Source organism: Chiloscyllium plagiosum, unplaced genomic scaffold, assembly GCF_037043375.1.
Source record: "Chiloscyllium plagiosum isolate Xiang-an unplaced genomic scaffold, Cpla_swu_hap1 HiC_scaffold_9, whole genome shotgun sequence".
Classification (NCBI taxonomy): Eukaryota; Metazoa; Chordata; class Chondrichthyes; order Orectolobiformes; family Hemiscylliidae; genus Chiloscyllium; species Chiloscyllium plagiosum.
The window spans coordinates 74,404,135-74,430,641 of NW_028270147.1; the positions used below are offsets into that span (position 1 = coordinate 74,404,135).

The 26,507-nt window shown below is 42.9% G+C and overlaps 1 protein-coding gene across 2 annotated transcripts in view; it reads left to right on the forward strand.

Moving 5' to 3' along the window:
- The window catches only part of LOC122554545 (adhesion G protein-coupled receptor D2), a 308,358-nt gene that overhangs the window by 219,042 nt on the left and 62,809 nt on the right, over nt 1–26,507 (forward strand). The window lies entirely within an intron of this gene.

Genomic DNA, 26,507 nt, shown 5'->3' on the forward strand with positions numbered 1-26,507 from the left:
TCAGATGGTAGCACTCCTACTTCAGAAACAGAAGGTGTGAATTGAAGGCCCATTCCAGAGACCTGAACACAGTTTTTTGATTGATGTTCCAGTGCAATGGTGAGGGAAAACTACACTGTCAGACATGCCATCTTTGGGAAGAGATGTTAAACGTAGGCCTCAGCTGCCTTTTTGAATGGGTCTAGAAGATTCCATGGTATTGTTTAAAATATAAGAACAGGCGAATTATCTTTGATGCCCTGTTGATAGTTATCCCTCGGCTGACATCACCAAAAACAGATGATTTTGATTTGATTTGCTATTGTCACATTCACTGAGATACAGTGAAAGATATTGTTTTGTGTGTTATCCAGGCAAATCATATCTTATAGTACCTCAGTGTAATAAAACACAATGCAAAATACAGTGTTACAACTGCTGAGGAAGATCAACTTTAGTAAATGAGACATCCGTTCAAAGGGCCAAAGCTGTTCTTAAATCGGTTGTATCTTCTGCCTGATGGAAGGGGTAGAAGAGATTATAACTGGGGTGGGAGGGGTATCTGATTATCGTGGCTGCTTTCCTGAGGCAGCGGGAAGTACAGACAGACTCAATTGATGAAAGGCTGGTTTGAGTGATGGACTGGGACAACTCTCATTGTCACATTTCTGTTTATGGGAGCTTACTGTGCATGAAGTAGCATTTGCTGTATTACAACAATAACTATATTTCTATTTTAAAGAAAATAATTCATTTGTTGTTATGCACTTTACGAGATCTTAAGAGCTTGAAAGCATAACCAGGGAGAGAAATCCCAGACCTTGGCGCTTCTCTTATTTCTGTTCTATTTTATCTGACCTTTGTTTTTACACTCAGTATCTTCTGTTGAGCACTTTTGCAATGCACTTGGATCCTGTGGAATAGAATTGTGAAGCATGGAAGGATGTTATTCAGCTCATTGAGACTATGCCAGTTCCTTCCAAGAGAGATTTTCACCCCTAAATTCCACTGCAATATCAGAGAGGGAATGCACTCCAAATCCTAACCACTCTTTGTCTAACATTTTTTCCTCTTGTTCTTTCGCCATCATCTCATCTTAAATCTGGCCCATCTGATTATTGTTCCTTTAGACATTGTGAGCAAGTTCTGTTTATTATGTCTAAACAGTTCATAACTTTATATAGCTCGATCAAATTCTCTCTACTGCTTACCTTCAAACGGAACATGCCAGCTTCTCTGTAATCCCTTATCCCTGGAGCAGTTCTAATTTTTTTTTTCTGAAGTCTTTGCAATGTCTTTACATCCTTCTGGTGTCCAGATTTGGAAACATAGATGCCATGGGGTCAAATTATTCTCTTCATGTTAGCAAAGCTTCTTTGATTTTGTACTCTGTTTTTATTTGTAAAAATCACCAAAAGCCCAGGTTTCAATGTGGTACAGTTTTCAACCATAGCTTTGGTGGGCATTGGCACACAACATGGGTGTTCATATTATGTGCATAACTACACTTATTTGAATGAGACCCAAAATCAATTATATTTTAGGGCTCTTCCTAAAATTTTCTTGAGAGCTACCTTTTGATTTTCAATGGTTACTTTTTTATTCTCCAATAGATTTATTGAGTGACGCATGTTGTAAAAATACCTCCTGTAATTTTGTTAATAATGTGGCTTTTGGACTTGCAAAGAGGCTAAATTGGAAGAATCCATCAATATCTTCCATTATCAGCTCTCCAGTAAACTTGATGCCAAAACATACAAGGAACACCTTAATTTACTCAGCACCACAAAACAGCAAACTTTGTTTTAACTGGCACCTTGGGAATTGATAAACCAGCAGAAATTATCTGCTTGAAATATTGAAGGTTTACTGTATTTTTGTGATCTCTGCGATATGTAGGTGAGAAGGCTTTCTGCTGGTACGTTTTCGATAAGGCAAAATTGCATTATTATTTAAGTGATTTATGTTATAAATAAAATATAACATTGATATGTATACTCCTGCATTAAATTTCTATTACTTAGTGTGTATTTTTACATTGATTATGTGTACCTCTTGGTCAACTGGAATATTTGACCAACCAGTGCACTCCTGCTCCCATAAGTGCCAGTTAATAAAAGGTTTGCTGTATTTAAATTGGCCCAAGATATCAAGCATAAGTTTTTCTTCAGAATAACTGGCAGACATATATAGACACTAAACCCTAAATATGCCTTCTGCAGAATAGTGAGGTCATAGCTAATGCACTTTCATCACAAATGCATAAAGTTGGAATATTTAATGAGGCATTTACTACCCTTTTCACTGCATCTCCAAACTCAATCTCAGTTTGAAACTTAAAGATTGATATATTGCTCATTAACATAATGTTCTCTACTTTATCCATATACAGTAGCTATGGAACTTATGAATCTTAAGATCGGGCAAGGAATCCATTACCTCAGTGATTTCAAGTGTTTCTGGCTGCCAGTTGAATTTTCTTTGGTTGATGGATTTAAAATAGTTCTCTCTCCTTTGCAGCTTCCTTACACAACTTGCAGGCTTCTCTTGCCCTCCCCTTACTTGTCGGCTCCATCCCCTAATGGTTTGTTAGTCTCATGCTGGGACTTAACCAGCATTTTTGATCTAACTAGTCCAGCTAATGCCTTGCACCTAATTTTTCAACAGCGAGAAAAACCTCCCACTAACTCCATTTAAATGGTCATCAGATACTTTTAGCTGTTATCATGCAACACCTATCTGCTCCTCCTGGGAAGGTTGGGAAAACGTCTGGTATCCTGGCCTTAATTTGTAACCTCTTTGGTGGCCAGGCATACAAGATTTGCACTTAATGACAATTCAATAATGGCATCTCGCCTGACCCTGCGAATTTATGCTGGGTGATCCATTCAGTCTTTCCCTTTATTTCTAACTGATTATAAAGGAAAGTGGAAAACCAATTTGACTGGCAAGCTTTGGGAGTGAAGGAGTGACTCAAACCAGTCCATGTCTTGGCTTGGGTGTGTTTGGCACTCTGGAGGTGTGATGATTGATTCAGAGGAGTTAATACGTCTGAAAATATCTTTTAAGATGTGTGAGCACTTTTTTTCTTGAGGTTTTATTTGTGCATGTATAGTTGGAACCCTTAAGAGTTGCAGGTTGTTTTTGAAATTGAGAAAATGGTATAAGCTAACGTGGTTTTCTTGTGCAGGTTTCCATAAACCTGTGCCTTATCGTCTATCAATAGCAGACAGTAATGTCAATAAGTCTTTACTTTATTAATTCATTACTGCTGATTCAGCTCAGTACATTTCTGTTAGCAGGGTTTTAATCAAGAACAAACATTCAGTACCAGGGTAAAAGCATTGCCTTACACATTAACAATGCAATATTCATAATGGACAGCTCAAACAGCAGGGGCCCAATTTCCCCCTTTTATGCTAGTTATAAACACTATCTGCAAAACCAAACTGCAAAGACCACTGATAGCTTCAAAAGAGAGCCAGCATAGAAAAGCCTCAGTTTGCAGCGACTTTGAAAGTGCATTGAGGTCCAGAATTGTGCTACCTCAGGCTGTGGATGCAGCTGAAGTTCTTTCACTATGAATTCTGGCAACAAATAAAACATTTTCTCCCAATCCTTTCGGGAATGTTGTAGAAATGTACTGGAATTCTGTGCTCTTCCATCTGATTGTTATATGGTTTTAAACGTGGTTATGTGGTTGTCACAGTGGATAAGAAAGCATTCTTCCCTCTTCTCCTCCCAGTTCAAAGAGGCACTTATGTTCTCCCCTACCCGCCCATCCGCAATGCTCAGTTTTTGTTTGTCTTGTCTTTCCAGTTCCTGCTAGTATTCTCCTCCTTCCCTCAGATTCATAGAGATGCTGTAATTTGGCAGCTCTCAGATTTGACACTGGCACTCACACTCACAGTTCATTCCAACAATCTCACACTCACAGTTCACACCGACAATCTCATACTCACAGTTCACACCAACAGTCTTCACACTCACACTCACAATTCACACTGACAATGTTTACATGCCAACAATCTCTCACTCACAATTCACATTGACAATGCTTACATACAGATAATTGCACACTCATAATTCACACTGACAATGTTTACACTCATACTCACAGTACACACCAACAATCTCACACTCAGTTCACACTGACAGTCCTCACACTCACCATTTAAATTGACAGGCTTCACCCTCACATTGAAGTATTCACACTCACAATTCAACTGACAATCTTCACACTTGTACTTGCAGTACATGCCAACAATCTCATAATCAATTCACGATGACAGTCTTCACATAGTTCACACTGATAATCTCATACAATTCACACTGACATTCTTCACACACAGTTCACACTGATAATCTGATACAGTTCACACTGACAATTTTCACACATGTATACACAGTACACAGCAACAATCTCACACTCAGTTCACATTGACAGTCTTTACACTCACAATGACAGACTTCACATTCACACTCCGTTCTCTCTGACGACTTTAACACTATCACTGACAATTCACACTGGCAATCTTCACACCCACAGTCATAGTTCACACTCACATTTCACTTTTCACTCTCAGTTTACACTGACACTCTTTACACTCACAGTTCACACTAACCATTTTCAGACTCACCATTTTCAGACTCACCTGTACAATTGACCCTCACACTCCTCACTACTCTCTCTCAGAGTGACAATCTTCCAACCTACAGTTTATGCTGACATTTTTTATGCTTATACCTACAGTGCACATAGATGCTCTGCAATCTACTACAGGTCACCCTGAGACTCTGCAATTGCTATCACAGTTTAGACGGACACTCTTCACTCTCAATCCCAAATATGAACACAGGAATTAGAAGTAGGCCATTCAGCCTCTCGAGGCGGTGTTGCCTTTTTCTAAACTAATCTTATTGTAATCTCAAATTCACAATCCTACCCAGCCCCTGAAAAGCTTCCACTCCCTTGCTTAACAAGAATCCATCTACCTCTGCCTTAAAAATATTCAAGGACCACCCCCCTTTCCAGGAAGAGAGTTCCAAAGACTCTCAACCCGAGAGAAAAGAATTAAGCCTGATTTCTGTTTTAAGTGGGTGACTTCTGAATTTTAAACAGTCTCCCTGAGTTCTGGATCCTCCTATAAGAGGGGTCATCCTCTTCACATTTGTCCTGTCAGGACCCCTCAGGATCTTATATGTTTCAATCAAGTCATTCTTATCCTTCTGAACTCCAGTAGTTACAAGTCTAACCTGCCTAGCACTTCCTCATAAGATAACCCTCTGATTTCTGGGAAATGTCTGATCTGCCTCCAATGTATTTGCCTCCTTCCTAATGCATGTTGTACTCCAGATGGTTACACCCACGCCTGTTATAACTGAAGCAAACTTTCCTTATTTTGTATTCAGCTTCATTCATGATAATTAATATCATGAAAATCTACCCATTACTCCTTGATGTTCAGTGGAATATACATCACTGAATCCCGCACTAAAAACATTCTGAGGGTTACCATTGACCAGAAACCAAACTGGACTCACCATATAAATACTGTGGCTACAAGAGCTGGTCAGAGGCGAGGAATCCTGCAGCTTGTAACTCAACTCCTGACTCCCCAAAGTCTGCTCACCATTTACAAGAGGCCAGAATGGGTTGCGATGGAACACTCCTAACTTTCCTGGATGAGTGCAGTTCAACCAGCACTTATGAAGCTTGATGATGCCATCCAGGGCAAAACATCACATCCACAGTGTTGACTCTCTCCACCACCAACACTCAGTGATAGTAGTGTGTACAGTCTACAAGATGCACCACAGAAATTTACCATGGCTCCTAATCCTGCACCTTCCAAACCTGCGGCCATTACCATCTAGAAGGACAAAGGCAGTAGTTACATGGGAACACCACCACCTGCAAGCTCCCTTGAAAGCCACTTTCCATCCTGACTTGGAAATATATCACCATTCCTTCAGTGTCAAAAACCTGGAAATCCCTCTCTAACAGCATTGTGAACTACAAAAGTTCAAGATGGCAACTCATTACCACCTTCTCAAGGGCAACTAGGGATGGCAATAAATGCTGACTAGCCAGCGTCACCCACATCTCATAAGTGAATAAAAAATTGTTAAAGAGTCGTAGAGTCATAGAGATGTACAGCATGGAAGCAGACCGTTCAGTTCAACTCATCCAAGTCAACCAGTTATTCTAAACTAATCTAGTCCCATTTGCCAGCACTTGGCCCATATCCCTCTAAACCCTTCCTATTTATATACCCATCCTTTTAAAGATGTCTTTTGAAGATTGTAATTGTATCAGCCTCTGGCAGCTCATTCCATACACGCACCACCCTCTGCGTGAAAAGGTTGCCCTTTAGGTTTCTTTTATAGCTTTCCCCTCTCACCCTAAATCTATGCCCTCTAGTTCTGGACTCCCCGACCCCAGGGAAAAGACTTTGCCTATTTACCCTATCCATGCCTCTCATGACCTTATTAGCCTCTATAAGGTCACCCCTCAGCCTCCGATGCTCCAGGGAAAACAGCCCCAGCCTGTTCAACCTCTCCCTATAGCTCAAATCCTCCAGCCCTGGCAACATCCTTGTAAATCTTTTCCGAACCCTTTCAAGTTTCACAGCATCCTTCCCATAGGAAGGAGACCAGAATTACACATAATATTCCAAAAGTGGCCTAACCAATGTCCTGTACAGCCACAACATGACCTCCCAACCACTATATTCAATACTCTGACCAATAAAAGACCAAATGCGTCCTTGACTATCCTATCTACCTGCAATTCAACTTTCAAGGGACTATGAACCTGCAGTCCAAGGTCTCTTAATTCAGCAACACTCCCCAGAACCTTACATTAAGTGTATAAGTCCTGCTCTGATCTGCTTTTCCAAAATGGAGCACCTCACGTTTATCTAAATTACTCCATCTGGCACTCCTCAGCCCTTTAGCCCATCTGATCAAGATCCCATTGTAATCTGAGGTAACCTTCTTCACTATCCACTACACTTCCAATTTTGGTGTCATCTGCAAACTTACTAACTATGCGTCTTGTGTTCAAATTCAAATCATTTATATAAATGACAAAAAGTAGTGAACCCATCACCGATCCTTGTGGCACTCCACCGGTCACAGGCCTCCAGTCTGAAAAACAACCCTCCACCACCACCCTCTGTCTTCTACCTTTGAGCCAGTTCTGTATCCAAATGGCTAGTTCTCCCTGTATTCCATAAGATCTAACCTTGCTAAGCAGTCTCCCATGGGGACCCTTGTCGAATCCCTTACTGAAGTCCATATAGATCACATCTACTGCTCTGCCATCATCAATCTTCTTTGTTACTTCTTCAAAAAACTCAATCAAGTTTGTGAGACATGATTTCCCACACACAAAGCCACGTTGACTATCCCTAATCAGTCCTTGCCTTTCCAAATACATGTAAATCCTGTCTTTCAAGATTTCTTCCAATAACTTGCCCACCACAGATGTCATGTAATCTGGTCAATAGCTCCCTGGCTTGTCCTTACCACCCTTCTTAAACAGTGGCACCACGTTAGCCAACCTCCAGTTTTCCGGCACCTCTCCTGTGACTATCGATGATACAAATATCTCAGCAAGGGATCCAGCAATCACTTCCCTAGCTTCCCACAGAGTTCTCGGGTACACCTGATCAGGTCCTGGGGATTTATCCACTTTTATGCATTTCAAGACAACCAGTACCTCCTCCTCTATAATATGGACATTTTTCAAGATGTCACCATCTATTCCCCCACATTCTATATCTTCCAAATCCTTCACCACAGTAAACACTGATGTAAAATACTTGTTTACTATCTCCCCCATCTCCTGCGGCTCCACACATAATCTTTGAGGTCCCCTAATTCTCTCCCTAGTTACCCATTTGTCCTTAATATATTTATAAAAACCCTTTAGATTCTCCTTAACTCTATTTACCAAAGCTATCTCATGTCCCTTTTTTGCCCTCCTTATTTCCCTGTTAAATATATTCCTACTGCCTTTATATTCTTCTAAGGATTCACTCGATCTCTCCTGTCTATATTGACATTTGCTTCCTTCTTTTTCTTAACCAAAACCTCATTTTTCTCCAGTCATCCAGCATTCCCTGCACCTACCAGCCTTCCTTTAACCCTAACAAGAATATATTGTCTCCAAAATCTCGTTATCTCATTTCTGAAGGCTCCCCATTTTCTAGCCATCCCTTTACCTGTGAACATCTGCCCCCAGTCAGCTTTTGAAAGTTCTTGCCTAATACCGTCAAAATTAGCCTTCCTCCAGCTTGGAACTTCAACTTTTAGATCCGGTCTGTCCTTTTCCATCACTAAGTTCTATGAGTATTCCTAGTTATTTGCTGTAACTACATTTTACTGTTTATGATTCACGCACAAGGACACCCAGAATTCCTCTGCAGCTCAGAACACTGCAATCTCTCATCATTCAGTTAATATGCTTAATCTTTATTATTCCTTCCAAACCGGACAATTTTACATTTTCTCAAATTTGTTAACATTGTGGTTGCTGCTAAATAGTGTGCCTTCACTGTGAAGTTGTTAATTATTCAATCTCACTGTACAATACCAGGTTTGGTACGGCCTGCTGTCTGATCAACTCAAGAACCTGCTGTGCAAAGAAACGATCCCAGCAATGTTCTCTGAATCTGAATCTCTGTAATCTTTGACATCTGATACGTTGATTGAACTCTTCCCATTATTGTGTCTTTCTGTGTCTTTCTGATGAGCTCCCATGATCTCTTCCTTTATGCTACACCATACTGTGTGTTAACTGTTAGGGGTCCTGTACGTAGCACCCTCAAATAATTCCTTGCCTTTATCATTTTTCATTTCTGCCCAACTATTTCCACAAGTTGTTTTCCTGTACTTAGGTCCTCGCGCTCTATTGCGTGAATACTATTATTAACTAACAAAACCCCCACCTCCACCTTTTTCCAAGTTGCCTGTCTTTTCTAAATTTCCTTTCTTTCCTATCTATTCTCTACCCTTGGAGGTTCAGGTCTAAACCAATGTCACCCTGCAACCATGTCTTGATAATGGCCACCAGATTGTACTTATTCATTTCCATTTAGGCTCTCAATTCAATATGTGCATTCAGATAAAGAGCCTTTAGTTTTATAATTTTATTCTTTGTGTTAATTTTAGTCTTTTGTTAGTTGATTGTTACATTTGCACTGTCTGTCCCTTCCCAACATGTATTTGTATTGTTTCTTTTCTCTCTTGCCTTGATTCTACTCTTCGAATGATCACATGTTCTCACATTTGATCTCTTACCTCCATCATTTAGTTTTATCCTTTCTACTTCCCCAGTTATGTGGCAAGGACACTGACTCCAGCACAGTTCAGGTGGAGATCACATCATCATCATCATCGATCCCATTTTCCCTCCTACTCGTGCCAGTGCCCCACAAACAAGAGTCCATTTCACTCACATCAGTCTTTGAGCCACGCATTCACCTCTCTGACCTGACTTGCAATAGGGTTAGGGTTTCCCAAACCCTGCAACTAGTCAGGCAACACAGCCATCTGGACTCACACTCTTTGCTGCAGCAAGCAGAACCAATCTCCCCTCATTATACTGTCCTCGACTATCACCACAAACCATCTTACTCTCTGCGCTTGAGTGGCTTCCTGTACCATGTGAATTAGTTCATCCAGCCCAACGTCCTCATTCCAATCGAGACAAGTTGGAAGAACCTCAAACCTGTTTGATAATTACAAAGGCTCCTCCAGCACTGCTCCTGCATCCTCTTACCTGCCTCCCTCACAGAGACACTCATGTTCCCGAACACTAACCAAATCAGATGGCCCTAACCTGAGAGCAGTAATAACTTCATGGTACAAAGAATACAGTAAATTCAAGTCTCCTCCCTGATATATCAGTATCTGAGCTGGAGCTACTCAGACTTCAAACACTCACTGCAGATGGTTTTCTTTGGACCAAACTGGCGTCCAAAGCCTTCCACATCTTTCAATGTGACACATCACCCATTCTGCTTTCCTTAGTGTTTGAAAGAACTACTTATGTATCTGATTAAATTATAAAAGCCACCAGTTGCTGAATTGAATAAATCTTAATTGTTTATCAGATCTTTACCAAATAACAAGCTGTTGCAGTTCACACTGACTCTCTTCGTGTTTACTCTCATGCTTCACACTGACATTTTTCACTCCCACAAATCACAACAATGCTTGCACTTCCTGTGCTCTCACTCTCTCACTCTTCACACTGCCCTTCACACTCACTCTTACAAGTCACACTGATAATTCACACCCACTTTTAATGTTCACACTGACATCCTTTGCTGTCACTTTTAGGTCACACTGACAGTCTCCACTCTTGCTCTCATAGTTCACACTCACACTGTCCACACTGACACTCTTTACAGTTTGTTCACACTGTCTTAATTCACACTGATACGCTTCACACTCACTCCCAGAGTTCACACTGACACTCTTCGCACTTACAGTTCATAACTGATTTAATTTGATTTGATTTATTGTAATCACCATGTACCTAAGAACAGTGAAAAGTTTTGTTTTGTGAGCAGTTCAAGCAGATCATAACAAACATGGACATGCAGGTCATAGGTTGTTCAGACAGAGTGAGGCACAGAGATGCACAAAAGCAAGGTCAGCATTAGGTTTGAGATTAGAGAGGCCCATTCAGCAATCTCATATCAGTGGGGGAAAAGCTGTGTTTGAACCTGTTGGTGTGTATGTTCAAGCTTCTGTATCTTCTGCCTGAAGGAAGAGATTGGAAAAACGCATTACGGGGTGGGAGGGGTCTTTGCTGTTGGCAGTACAAAGTGGAGGTGCAGTCTGTGGGAGGTTGGTTTCCATGATGGTGGGCTGTGCACACAATTTTCTGTACTTTCTGACAAAGGAAAATAGTTACTGTACAAAGCCATAAAGCACCCAGATAAAATGCTTTCTATGCTGCATCTGAAAAGGTTGGTGAGAATCCCTGCGGACATGCCAAATTTCCTAAGCCCCTTAAGGAAGACAATGTGTTGTTGTGCCTTCTTGATCATCACATCTGCATGGGAGATCCAGGACAGATTGTTGGATATCGCCACCTCTCGGACCTTGATGCTCTCAACTCTCTCCACCTCAGCTCAGTTAATGTAGATAGGGGGCATGTCCTCCTCCTTTCTTCCAGAAGTCATTGACCAGTTCTACACCCTTCACACTCACTCCTACCGTTCACACTGACATTATTCACACTCCTACAGTTCACACTGGCACTCTACACACTCACACCTACAGTTCACGCTGACACTCATCACACTCACACCTACAGTTCACGCTGACACTCTTCACACTCCTACAGTTCACACTGACACTCTACACACTCACACCTACAGTTCACACTGACACTCTTCACACTCACTCCTACAGTTCACACTGACACTCTTCATTCTCACTCCTACAGTTCACACTGACACTCTACACACTCACACCTACAGTTCACACTGACACTCATCACACTCTCACCTACAGTTCACACTGACACTCTACACACTCACACCTACAGTTCACACTGACACTCTTCATATACTCTCAGTTCACACTGACACTTTTCATACTCACACGTACAGTTCACACTGATACTCTTCACTTTCACTCTGTCAGTTCACACTGACACTTTCACAATCACTGCTACAGTTCAAACATGACACTCTTCACATACTCTCAGTTCATACTGATGCTCTTCACCCACCCACAGTTCACACTGACACTCTTCACACCCATGGTTCATACTGACACTGTTCGAACACCCACAGTTCACACTGACACTGTTCACACCCACAGTTTGCACTGACACTGTTCACACCCACAGTTCACACTGACACTCTTCACATCCACAGTTTGCACTGACACTGTTCGAACACCCACAGTTCATACTGACACTCTTCACACACCTGCAGTTCACACTGACACTCTTCACACTCACTTCTACTGTTAACACTGACAATCTACACACTCACTCCTACATTTCACACTGACACTTCTCACACCCACTCCTACAGTTCACACTGACGCTTTTCACTGACTCCTACTATTCACCCTGATACTCTTCACATTCACTTCTACAGTTCACACTGTCATTCTTCACATTCACTCCTACAATTCCCGCTGACACTCTTCACATTCACTCCTACATTTCACAATGACACTTCACACCATCAGTTCACACTAACACCCTTTATACTCACACTTACAGTACACACTGACACTCTTCACACCCATGGATCACACTGACACTCTTCACGCACCCACAGTACACACTGACATTGTTCACACACCCGCAGTACACACACCCGCAGTTCACACTGACACTGTTCACACACCTGCAGTTCACACTGACACTGTTCACATTCATTCATCACACTCTTCACACTCACCCCTACCATTCACACTGACATTCTTCACACTCACACCTACAGTTCACACTGACACTCATCACACTCCTACAGTTCACACTGACACTTTTCACTGACTCCTAATATTCACCCTGATACTCTTCACATTCACACCTACAGTTCACACTGACACTCATCACACTCCTACAGTTCACACTGACACTCTTCATACTCATTTCTACAGTTCACACTGACACTTTTCACTGACTCCTAATATTCACCCTGATAATCTTCACATTCACTCCTACAGTTCACACTGACACTGTTCACACCCACAGTTCACACTGACACTGTTCGAACACCCATAGTTCACACTGGTACTCTTCACACACCTGCAGTTCACACTGACACTCTTCACACTCACTCCTACAGTTTGCACTGATACTTTTCACACTCACATCTACAGTTCACACTGACACTCTTCACACCCATGGTTCACACTGACACTGTTCACACCCACAGTTTGCACTGACACTGTTCACACCCACAGTTTGCACTGACACTGTTCACACCCACAGTTCACACTGACACTGTTCACATCCACAGTTTGCACTGACACTGTTCGAACACCCACAGTTCATACTGACACTCTTCACACACCTGCAGCTCACACTGACACTCTTCACACTCACTCCTACAGTTTGCACTGATACTTTTCACACTCACATCTACAGTTCACACTGACACTCTTCACATTCACTCCTATTTTTCACACTGACTCTCTTCACACTCACCCCTACCATTCACACTGACATTCTTCACACTCACACCGACAGTTCACACTGACACTCATCACACTCCTACAGTTCACACTGACACTCTTCATACTCATTTCTACAGTTCACACTGACACTTTTCACTGACTCCTAATATTCACCCTGATACTCTTCACATTCACTCCTACAGTTCACACTGACACTGTTCACACCCACAGTTTGCACTGACACTCTTCACAAACCTGCAGTTCACACTGACACTGTTCACACCCACAGTTCACACTGACACTGTTCGAACACCCACAGTTCACACTGGTACTCTTCACACACCTGCAGTTCACACTGACACTCTTCACACTCACTCCTACAGTTTGCACTGATACTTTTCACACTCACATCTACAGTTCACACTGACACTCTTCACACTCACTCCTATTGTTCACACTGACACTCTTCACACTCACACCTACAGTTCAAACTGATACTCTTCACACACACCTACAGTTTGCACTGATACTTTTCACACTCACATCTACAGTTCACACTGACACTCTTCACACTCACTCCTACAGTTCACACTGACACTCTTCACACCCACAGTTCACACTGACATTCTTCACACTCACTCCTACAATTCCTGCTGACACTCTTCACATTCACTCCTACATTTCACAATGACACTCTTCACACCAGCAGTTCACACTAACACCCTCTATACTCACACTTCCAGTTCACATTGACACTCTTCACATCCATGGTTCACACTTACACTGTTCACACACCTGCAGTTCACAATGACACTCTTTACACTCACTCCTACTGTTCACACTGACACTCTTCACACTCACTTCTACTGTTAACACTGACAATCTACACACTCACTCCTACATTTCACACTGACACTTCTCACACTCACCCCTACAGTTCACACTGACACTCTTCACACTCACTCCTACTGTTCACACTGACACTCTTCACACTCACTTCTACTGTTAACACTGACAATCTACACACTCACTCCTACAGTTCACACTGATGCTTTTCACATCCATAGTCCACACTGACACTCTTCACACTCACTCCTGCAGTTTGCACTGATACTCTTCACACTCACATCTACAGTTCACACTGACATACTTCACACTCACTTCTACAGTTCACACTGATGCTCTTCACACTCACCCCTATAGTTTGCACTGATGCATTTCACACTCAATCCTACACTTCACACTGACATACTTCACTTTCAACCCTACAGTTCATTATGACACTCTTCACACTCACTCCTATTGTTCACACTGATACTTTCACAATCACTGCTACAGTTCACACTGATGCTCTTCACATCCATAGTCCACACTGACACTCTTCACATTCACTCCTATAGTTTGCACTGATACTCTTCATAATCACATCTACAGTTCACACTGAGAGACTTCACACTCACTTCCTCACTTCTACTGTTAACACTGACAATCTACACACTCACTCCTACAGTTCACACTGACACTCTTCACACTCACACCTGCAATTCACACTGACAGTATTCACATCCACAGTTCACACTGACATTGTTCATACGCACAGATCACACTGATGCTCTTCACACACCTGCAGTTCACACTGACACTCTTTATGCACCCGCAGTTCACACTGACACTGTTCACACCCACAGTACAAACTGATACTCTTCACACTCACATCTACAGTTCTCACTAACATTCTTCACACCCTTACAGTTCACACTGACACACTTCACACTCACTCCTACAGTTCACACTTCACACTTACATTTCACACTGACAAATCTATACACTCACTCCTACAGTCCACACTGATACACTTCACACTCATTTCTACGGTTCACACTGACAATCTTCACACCCACATTTCACACTGACACTCTTCACACTCACTCCTACATTTTACAATGACACTTTTCACACCAGTTCACAATAACACCCTTTATACTCACACTTATAGTTCATACTGACACTCTTCACACCAATGGTTCACACTGACACTGTTCACACACACGCAGTTCACACAGACACTCTTCACATAACCATGGTTCACACTGACACTCTTCACTCACCTGCAATTCACACTGGCACTCTTCACACCCACAGTTCACACTGACACTCTTTACACTCACAACTACCGTTCACACTGACATCTTCACACACATGCAGTTCACACTGACACTCTTCACAACAATATCATTCACATTGACATTCTTCACACCCCTGCAGTTCACACTGACACTCTTCACACTCACTCCTACAGTTCACACTGACAGTCTTCACAGGCACCCCTTCTGTTCACACTGACACTTTCACAATCACTGCTACAGTTCACACTGACACTCTTTACACCTCTGCAGTTCACACTGACACACTTCACACCACTTTCGTTCACACTGACACTTTTCACACCTCTATTGTTCACACTGACACTCTTCGCACTCACCTCTACAGTTCACACTGATACTCTTTACACCCCTACAGTTCACCCTGACACTCCTCACACCCACATTTCACACTGACACTCTTCACACCGCTATCGTTCACACTGACACCCTTCACACTCACCTCTGCAGTTCACACTGACACTCTTCACACCCATTCCTGAAATTCACACAGATTCTCCTCAAACTCACTCGTGCAGTTCACACTGACACTCTTCACACCCCTAGAGTTCACACTGACACTCTTCACACGCACCCATACAGTTCACACTGACACTCTTCACACTCACACCTACAGTTCACAATGATACTCACATGTACAGTTCACACTGACACTTTCACAATCACTGCTACAGTTCACACTCACACTCTTTACACCCCTTCAGTTCACACTGACACTCATCACACTCACCCCAAAAGTTCACATTGATACTCTTCACTTTCACTCCTACAGTTCACACTGACACTCATCACACTTACATCTACAGTTCACACTGACACTCTTCACAGCCCAACAGTTCATATTGACACTCTTCACACTCACACTTGTAGTTTACACTGGCACTCTTCACACACCTGCAGTTCACACTCATCACACACACACCTGCAGTTCACACTGACACTCATCACACTCACACCTACAGTTCACACTGACACTCATCACACTGACCTCTACAGTTCACACTGATACTCTTCACTTTCACTCCTACAGTTCACACTGACTCTTTTCACACTCACCCCCGTATTTCACACTGACACTCTTTACACTCACACCTGCAGTTCACAATGACACTCTTCACAGCCCAACAGTTCACACTGACACTCGTCACTTGACCTCTACAGTTCACACTGACACTATTCACACACCTACAGTTCACATGACACACTTCAGGAATTCCTGAAGAAAGGCATGTGCCCGAAACGTCGAATCTTCTGTTCCCTAGATGCTGCCTGACCTGCTGTGCTGTTCCAGCAATAAAGTTTCAGCCCACATTTCACACTCACCCCTAACGTTCACACTGACACTCTATGCTCCTCCAGTTCACACTGACACTCATCACACTGACCTCTACAGTTCACACTGATACTCTTCACACACCCACAGTTCACACTGACACCCATCACACTGACCTCTACAGTTCACACTGACACTCTTCGCCTTCACTCCTGCAGTTCACACTGACTCTTTTCACACTCACACCCGTATTTCACACTGACACTCTTTACACTCACCCCTACAGTTCACACTGACATTCTTCACACTCCTACAGATTACATAAACACTCTTCAGATTCACACCTACAGTTCACACTGACACTCTTTACACTCCAAACGTTTACACTAACACTCTTCACAAACCCATAGTTCACACTGATATTCTTCACCCACCCACAGTTCACACTGATGCTCTTCACACACCCACAATTCACACTAATACTCTTCACACCCACAGTTCACACTAACACTCTTCACACCCACAGTTCACACTAACACTCTTCACTCTCACCCCTAAAATTTACACTGACACTCTTCACCCACCTACAGTTCACTCTGACACTCTTCACACTCACATCTACCGTTCGCACTGACACACTTCACAGCCCAACAATTCACACTGACACTCTTCACACTCACATCTACAGTTCACACTGACACTTTTCACCCTCCTACATTTCACACTGACACTCTTTACCCTCCTACATTTCACACTGACACTCTTCACACCCACAGTTCACACTGACACTCTTCGCACACCCACAGTTCACACTTACACTCTTCACACACCCACAGTTCACACTGATGCTCTTCACACACTCTCAGTTCACACTGACACTCTTCACACTCACTACTACATTTTACACTTACACTCTTCATTCACCAACAATTCACACTGATACTCTTCACACTCACACCTGCAGTTCACACTGACACTCTTCAACTCTTACAGTTCACACTGACACTTTTAACACCCCTACCATTCACACTGATACTCTTCACTCCTCCAGTTCACACTGACACTCATCACACTCACACTTCCAGTTCACATTGACATTCATCTCACTGACCTCTACAGTTCACACATACTCTTCACTTTCATTGCTACAGTTCATACTGACACTTTTCACACTCACACCCATATTTCTCACACACACCCATTTTTCACACTCACACCTACAGTTCACACTGACACTCATCACACTGACCTCTACAGTTCACACTGATACTCTTTCACTTTAACTCCTACAGTTCACATTGACACTTTTCACACTCACACCTGTATTTCACACTGACACTCTTTCTACTCACCCCTACAGTTCATACTGATACTCTTCGCACTCCTACAGATTACACACTCTTCACACTCACACCTACAGTTCACACTGACACTCTAACATACTCACTCCTACAGTTCACACTGACACTCCTTACACTTCAACAGTTCACGCTGACATTCATCACACTCACATCTACAGTTCACACTGGCACTCTTCACACTCACACCTACAGTTCACACTGACACTCATCACATTCACATCTACAGTTCACACTGACGCTCTTCACACACACACCTGCAGTTCACACCGACACTCATCACACTGACCTCTACAGTTCACACTGATACTCTTCACTTTCACTCCTACAGTTCACATTGACACTTTTCACACTCACACCCGTATTTCACACTGACACTCTTTATACTCACCCCTACAGTTCACACTTACACTCCTTACACTCCAACAATTCACACTGACACTCATCACACTCACATCTACAGTTCACACTGACACTCTTCACAGCCCAACAGTTCATATTGACACTCTTCACACTCACACTTGTAGTTTACACTGGCACTCTTCACACACCTGCAGTTCACACTCATCACACACACACCTGCAGTTCACACTGACACTCATCACACTCACACCTACAGTTCACACTGACACTCATCACACTGACCTCTACAGTTCACACTGATACTCTTCACTTTCACTCCTACAGTTCACACTGACTCTTTTCACACTCACCCCCGTATTTCACACTGACACTCTTTACACTCACACCTGCAGTTCACAATGACACTCTTCACAGCCCAACAGTTCACACTGACACTCGTCACTTGACCTCTACAGTTCACACTGACACTATTCACACACCTACAGTTCACACTGACACATTTCACACTCACCCCTAACGTTCACACTGACACTCTATGCTCCTCCAGTTCACACTGACACTCATCACACTGACCTCTACAGTTCACACTGATACTCTTCACACACCCACAGTTCACACTGACACCCATCACACTGACCTCTACAGTTCACACTGACACTCTTCGCCTTCACTCCTGCAGTTCACACTGACTCTTTTCACACTCACACCCGTATTTCACACTGACACTCTTTACACTCACCCCTACAGTTCACACTGACATTCTTCACACTCCTACAGATTACATAAACACTCTTCAGATTCACACCTACAGTTCACACTGACACTCTTTACACTCCAAACGTTTACACTAACACTCTTCACAAACCCATAGTTCACACTGATATTCTTCACCCACCCACAGTTCACACTGATGCTCTTCACACACCCACAATTCACACTAATACTCTTCACACCCACAGTTCACACTAACACTCTTCACTCTCACCCCTAAAATTTACACTGACACTCTTCACCCACCTACAGTTCACTCTGACACTCTTCACACTCACATCTACAGTTCACACTGACACTTTTTACCCTCCTACATTTCACTCTGACACTCTTTACCCTCCTACATTTCACACTGACACTCTTCACACCCACAGTTCACACTGACACTCTTCGCACACCCACAGTTCACACTTACACTCTTCACACACCCACAGTTCACACTGATGCTCTTCACACACTCTCAGTTCACACTGACACTCTTCACACGCACTCCTACATTTTACACTTACACTCTTCATTCACCATTAGTTCACACCGATACTCTTCACACTCACACCTGCACTTCACACTGACACTCTTCACACTCTTACAGTTCACACTGACACTTTTAACACCCCTATCATTCACACTGACACGCTTCACTCCTCCAGTTCACACTGACACTCATCACACCGACCTCTACAATTCACACTGATACTCTTCAATTTCACTCCTACAGTTCATACTGACACTTTTCACACTTACACCTATATTTCACACTCACACCTACAGTTCACACTGACACTCTTACACACTCATTCCTACATTTCACACTGATACTCTTCTCACTCACCCTCACAGTTCACACTGACACACTTAGTCCTACACATTACACAAACACTCTTCACACTCACTCCTACAGTTCACGGTGATACTCTTCTCACTCACACCGATAGTTCGCACTGACACTCTTCACTCCCACAGTTCATACTGACACTCATCACGCACCCACAGTTCACACTGTTGCTCTTCACACACCCACAGTTCACACTAACACTCTTCACACCCACAGTTCACACTAACACTCTTCACACTCGCCCCTAAAATTTACATTGACACTCTTCATTCACCCACAGTTCACTCTGACACTCTTCACACTCACACCTACAGTTCGCACTGACACTCTTCACAGACCAACAGTTCACACTGACACTCTTTACACTCACCCCTACAGTTCACACTGACACTCTTCATGCTCCTGCAGATTACACAAGCACTCTTCACACTCACACCTACAGTTCACACTGACACTCTACACACTCCTACAGTTCACACTGACACTCTTCACACACCCACAGTTCACACTGATGCTCTCCCTACAGTTTACACTGATACCTATTCACACCACTGCAGTTCACACTGACACTTTTCACACTCACACCTAAAGTTCACACTGACTCTCTTCTCTCCCACAGTTCACACTGACACTTTTACACACTCACTCCTACATTTCACACTGATACTCTTCTCACTCACCCTCACAGTTCGCACTGACACTCTTCACAGTCCTACAGATTACACAAACAGTCTTCACATTCACTCCTGCAGTTCACGCTGATACTCTTCTCACTTACACCGATAGTTCACACTGACACTCTTCACTCCCACAGTTCACACTAACACTCTTCATACTCACCCCTAAAATTTACACTGACACTCTTCACTCATCTACAGTTCACTCTGACACTCTTCGCACTCACATCTACAGTTCGCACTGACACTTTTCACAGCCCAACAGTTCACACTGACACTCTTCACACTCACATCTACAGTTCACACTGACACTTTTCATACTCACACCCATATTTCACACTGACACTCTTTATACTCACTCCTACAGTTCACACTGACACTCTTCACGCTCCTACAGTTTACACACTCTTCACACTCACACCTACAGTTCACACTGACACTCTACACACTGACTCCTATAGTTCACACTGATACTGTTCACACTCACACCTGTAGTTTACACTGACACTCTTCACTCATCTACAGTTCACTCTGACACTCTTCACACTCACACCTGCAGTTCACACTGACACTCATCACACTCACACCTACAGTTCACACTGACACTCATCACACTGACCTCTACAGTTCACACTGATACTCTTCACTTTCACTCCTACAGTTCACACTGACTCTTTTCACACTCACCCCCGTATTTCACACTGACACTCTTTACACTCACACCTGCAGTTCACAATGACACTCTTCACAGCCCAACAGTTCACACTGACACTCGTCACTTGACCTCTACAGTTCACACTGACACTATTCACACACCTACAGTTCACACTGACACATTTCACACTCACCCCTAACGTTCACACTGACACTCTATGCTCCTCCAGTTCACACTGACACTCATCACACTGACCTCTACAGTTCACACTGATACTCTTCACACACCCACAGTTCACACTGACACCCATCACACTGACCTCTACAGTTCACACTGACACTCTTCGCCTTCACTCCTGCAGTTCACACTGACTCTTTTCACACTCACACCCGTATTTCACACTGACACTCTTTACACTCACCCCTACAGTTCACACTGACATTCTTCACACTCCTACAGATTACATAAACACTCTTCAGATTCACACCTACAGTTCACACTGACACTCTTTACACTCCAAACGTTTACACTAACACTCTTCACAAACCCATAGTTCACACTGATATTCTTCACCCACCCACAGTTCACACTGATGTTCTTCACACACCCACAATTCACACTAATACTCTTCACACCCACAGTTCACACTAACACTCTTCACTCTCACCCCTAAAATTTACACTGACACTCTTCACCCACCTACAGTTCACTCTGACACTCTTCACACTCACATCTACCGTTCGCACTGACACACTTCACAGCCCAACAGTTCACACTGACACTCTTACACACTCACATCTACAGTTCACACTGACACTCTTCACTCCCACAGTTCACACTGACACTCTTACACACTCACACCGACAGTTCACACTGACACTCTTCACTCCCACAGTTCACACTGACACTTGCATTGTTTCTGCCACCGTGCAGAATGACACATTTCAGACGAGGTCTCGTGGAATGCACTGCCTGGAAATTAGGTGCATGCAATTTCCCTTTAAATATACAAGATGTATTTTGATCATTATTTGCATCAAATTAATTGGCAAAGTTACAGGGAAGCGACAGGAGTGTGCTACTCAGTTATATTGTTCTTTCAGAGAGACCATGTAGATGCAATGAGCCAAATAGTCTCCCCCTGTGCTATCGAAAATGTGTGATTTTGAAATTATATTGTCACTGGTCACTCTCATTCTGACAGGGCACATTTCAGAGTGCTTCTCCCTGTGTTCACACTGACACTTGTGTCTGTCTCTTAGTTAACTATCTCACGCATCATGCACCGACTTGGATTTCATTGTCCAATGGCAGCAACAAGTAAGGGTCATTTAAGATGTAACTTTTATCAGTGTTGTGTCCCAGTCGTTAACCTTGCCAGTTGGGTTATTCACTCCAGAATCCTGCAATGTGGACTCTCCAGGTCTGTGTTTGTAAAAGTGTTGATTCCATCAAATGAAGATTGAAGATGGTTTTTTCCCAGCCCTGAAATCCTCCTGATTTTTGAACCCAAGGTTGCTGGTAGCAGAAAGTCCAAATGAAATCAAGTTGATTTCCTTTACATGAGTAATATTGCAATCCTGCAAGAAAATGGAAATTTTCACAGTATTTTTTTTAATTAATCAGGAGACACTCTTGTTACCTTCATGTGATCAGTGACGATTGTCCCTTTGGGATTATACCCAGATAATCTAGTGAAGATGGCCCATTGTGCCTTGCTAAGATTTTGTCATCTGAATAATCTGATTTAATTGCAAGTGACATGAGAAGGAATATGATTTTTTTTGCAACCTGTTTTTCTGCTTCTGCTGCCTTTGACCTCACAGGGAAACATTCGAGACTCGAACCCTAAGTGTTATAGCTGACACTTTATGTGGTCCAGCCCTTGTTCCTTTTTAGTTTCTCAGGTTGGTAATTTCAGGCCCCACTGTCAATCTAATATCAAGATGTTTAGTTTCCTGTTTTGCCTGTGTGGAATTAAACATCCTGACCACGCTGCCCTCAGCTGTGTATTTTTACCCCAGGGAATCATCGAAAACGGGCTCATTTATCATCTAAGTAATCCGCTGGAATCTTAATTCCTGCACAAGTGTCTTATGAGCACCTGCAATAAGCATTAATTTACCGAGCGCAGTATTATTAGGGCTTGGGCTTTTCATTTTGATCTTAATGAAGTGGCTGCTCCAAATTTATGAATTTACCCGACCTGTTGTGAACCACCATGACCTGACCAACCTTGATTAGATCTTGTTTTTCTTAGTCTGTGCCACAATGAGAAGTGCCCTGTCTGTCATCCCTCTGACCTTAGGTGAGCAACAATTACATTTGCTCCATAAGCCCTTAAAACAAGCTGGAGGGAAATTCCGATTCTTTGTGTGGATGACAGTAATAGGCTTGTGGCTTTTGTAAACTATATTAGTGTCTGAGCAGTAATCATTACAGAGGAGCTTAGTTACTGGATTTCCACCCTTTTCTAGTCAATGAGAGGGGAATTGGACCCTAGCTCTGAGATTCTCGGAGGCTATTCAAACCCTATGGCGCTCAGTCTGCTAAGAGATTGCAGAATTACAGTAGAATATTACATACAATGTAGAATGTCATATCATATCTTGAATAATATTTATGCAAGAAGTAATAATTAGTAATACAATATTAGTAATTAATAATACATCATTATATGATGTTCAATGCATGACATGCCTATAAGTTCTGTAGGGTGGATGCTTAATAGTGGAAGAAATCAATATTTGAGTGCAGGCAACCATGACAGATGGCTAGTCTTTGAGATCAGGGCAACACTGTTTTCTTGAGAAAGCAGTTGCTGTGTACTTACCAAGCAGTTCATGGCTGATTTAGATTGTCAATTAATGATCAAACCAGGCCTGACACCTTACAAAATCTAATCTTGTGTTGATGGTAAAGATTGTGCAGTTTCTATATTACAAATCAATCTACAGGGTAGGTTACATGTTAGGACTAACATGAAGGCAATCTGATCTAAACTGACAGTCTGATTTGATTTGTTGACAGATTAAGCATCCCATATCATTGTGGGTAAGATTCACTTGTTCAGGGTGAATTCAGAATTGCTGCTTGTGCCTGTGCAAAGTGCTAACGCTGAAGTGTTGGTCCCGTTAGCATCTCCATGAAATCCAGCCAAGTGTGAGCCCTGTTCAATCTAACATTGCAACTTTAAATATGGAATCCAGCTTAGGGCACTGGTATTGTAAAAGGAAATGATCGAACATGTTCTATAGCTGTAAAGATATTGCACATCTCTCAGACAAGTGCGACCTGAGTCCTGACTCTCCTTTTGTAGCAATCTGTCTCCCAATGAAGATAGTTTAACTGTTGTCCTGAGGGAAGAAGCAAAGTGGATATTGTTACTTCAAAGTTTCAGCGTCACTTGAAATGTTATTTTAAATAGATGAAATATATCAAGATTTAATTACTGACGTTTGGGATCAGATAGGTTGAATGAAAAGGGAATAATGGGATATGTGAATGGGGGAATGCAAGTCCACAGGATTAAAACTATCGCTTAAGTAACAGATAACCATCAAAGTGGACTAGGTGGACTATGTCCTTGTTTGCATTTTGTAATTTCTACATATCTTTATTGAAGTATTTTAGTGAAACTGAGGCAATCCGTTCCCTCTCTCTGAGTGAGGTTTACTTTGTCAACAGGGAGGGTTGTCCAATGCTGATGACAGAGAAAATAAGTGCAACGTGTTGCAATAAATAAAAGAACTTGTTTGCTTTTAGTAAAAAGTGAGACTATAACCAGCTGTGTTATTAAAGGTAAAGCTTCAAAACATTTGAGGATTTGATCGAATTGGCTGCTAAAGCTCAGCACAGAATGTGATGGCCTCCATGACGGGTTTGCTATTGGGGAGGTACGTAATGAAGTGGTCACGCTGCTGCCATTCTGCTCTCACCCCAATTAGGGTGGGAAGACCTTTAGACAGCCACCAATTGAGATCCTTACTGACATCGCACTGCCATTGGTATTAGCTCAGCAGCGGGCTGGTTGGAGAGAAACGGGGGCATGGAGTGGCCTTCTCCCTGTGCAGGAAGCACAATGTGCAAAGCCCCATTCAGAGTTCTGTGGGCAAGGGGATCCTTTGTTCGAAGACACTCACTGCCTGTTGGGCCCAGCATCAGGAAATATTCCCTACTGCTGACCCACAATCTGAGACCCCTACTTACTATGCACTGAAGATATGGTGTCCATTGACAATACCGGGCCTCAGATGGGAATTGTGCCACAGCTTCTGTGGTGGTGCCACCATTTGGAAGAACTCTCAATGCTGACAGCTCTTGGTGGGCAAGATACTGCAATCGAGGAGAAAGTGAGGTCTGCAGATGCTGGAGATCAGAGCTGAAAATGTGTTGCTGGAACAGCGTAGCAGGTCAGGCAGCATCCAGGGAACAGGCAATCCTTGATCCCAGGTTAGGCCCACGTGGCATTTAATTTGGTGGGTCTTCTCCAAAAGAAATATTGCAAACCTCTTGCCAGCTTCCAGCCACTGGGCAAGACTCCCACAGACTCCATTACATATTGCCCTCAATGTTTGAAATGAGGCCAAATTTACCATAAGACCATAAGACATAGGAGTGGAAGTAAGGCCATTCGGCCCATCGAGTCCACTCCGCCATTCAATCATGGCTGATGCGCATTTCAGCTCCACTTACCAGCGTTCTCCCTGTAGCCCTTAATTCCTCTAGACAACAAGAATCTATCAATCTCGGCCTTGAAGACATTTAGCGTCCCGGCTTCCACTGCAATCCGTGGCAATGAATTCCACAGGCCCACCACTCTCTGGCTGAAGAAATGTCTCCGCATTTCTGTTCTGAAATGACCCCCTCTAATTCTAAGGCTGTGTCCACGGGTCCTAGTCTCCTCGTTTAACTGAAACAATTTCCTAGCATCCACCTTTTCCAAGCCATGTATTATTTTGTATGTCTCTATTAAGTCTCCCCTTAATCTTCTAAACTCCAACGAATACAATCCCAGTATCCTCAGCCGTTCCTCATATGTTAGACCTGTCATTCCAGGGATCATCCGTGTGAATCTCCGCTGGACACGTTCCAGTGCCAGTATGTCCTTCCTGAGGTGTGGGGACCAAAACTGGACACAGTACTCCAAATGGGGCCTAACCAGAGCTTTATAAAGTCTTAGTAGTACATCTCTGCTTTTATATTCCAACCCTCTTGAGATAAGAGACAACATTGCATTCGCTTTCTTAATCACGGACTCAACCTGCATG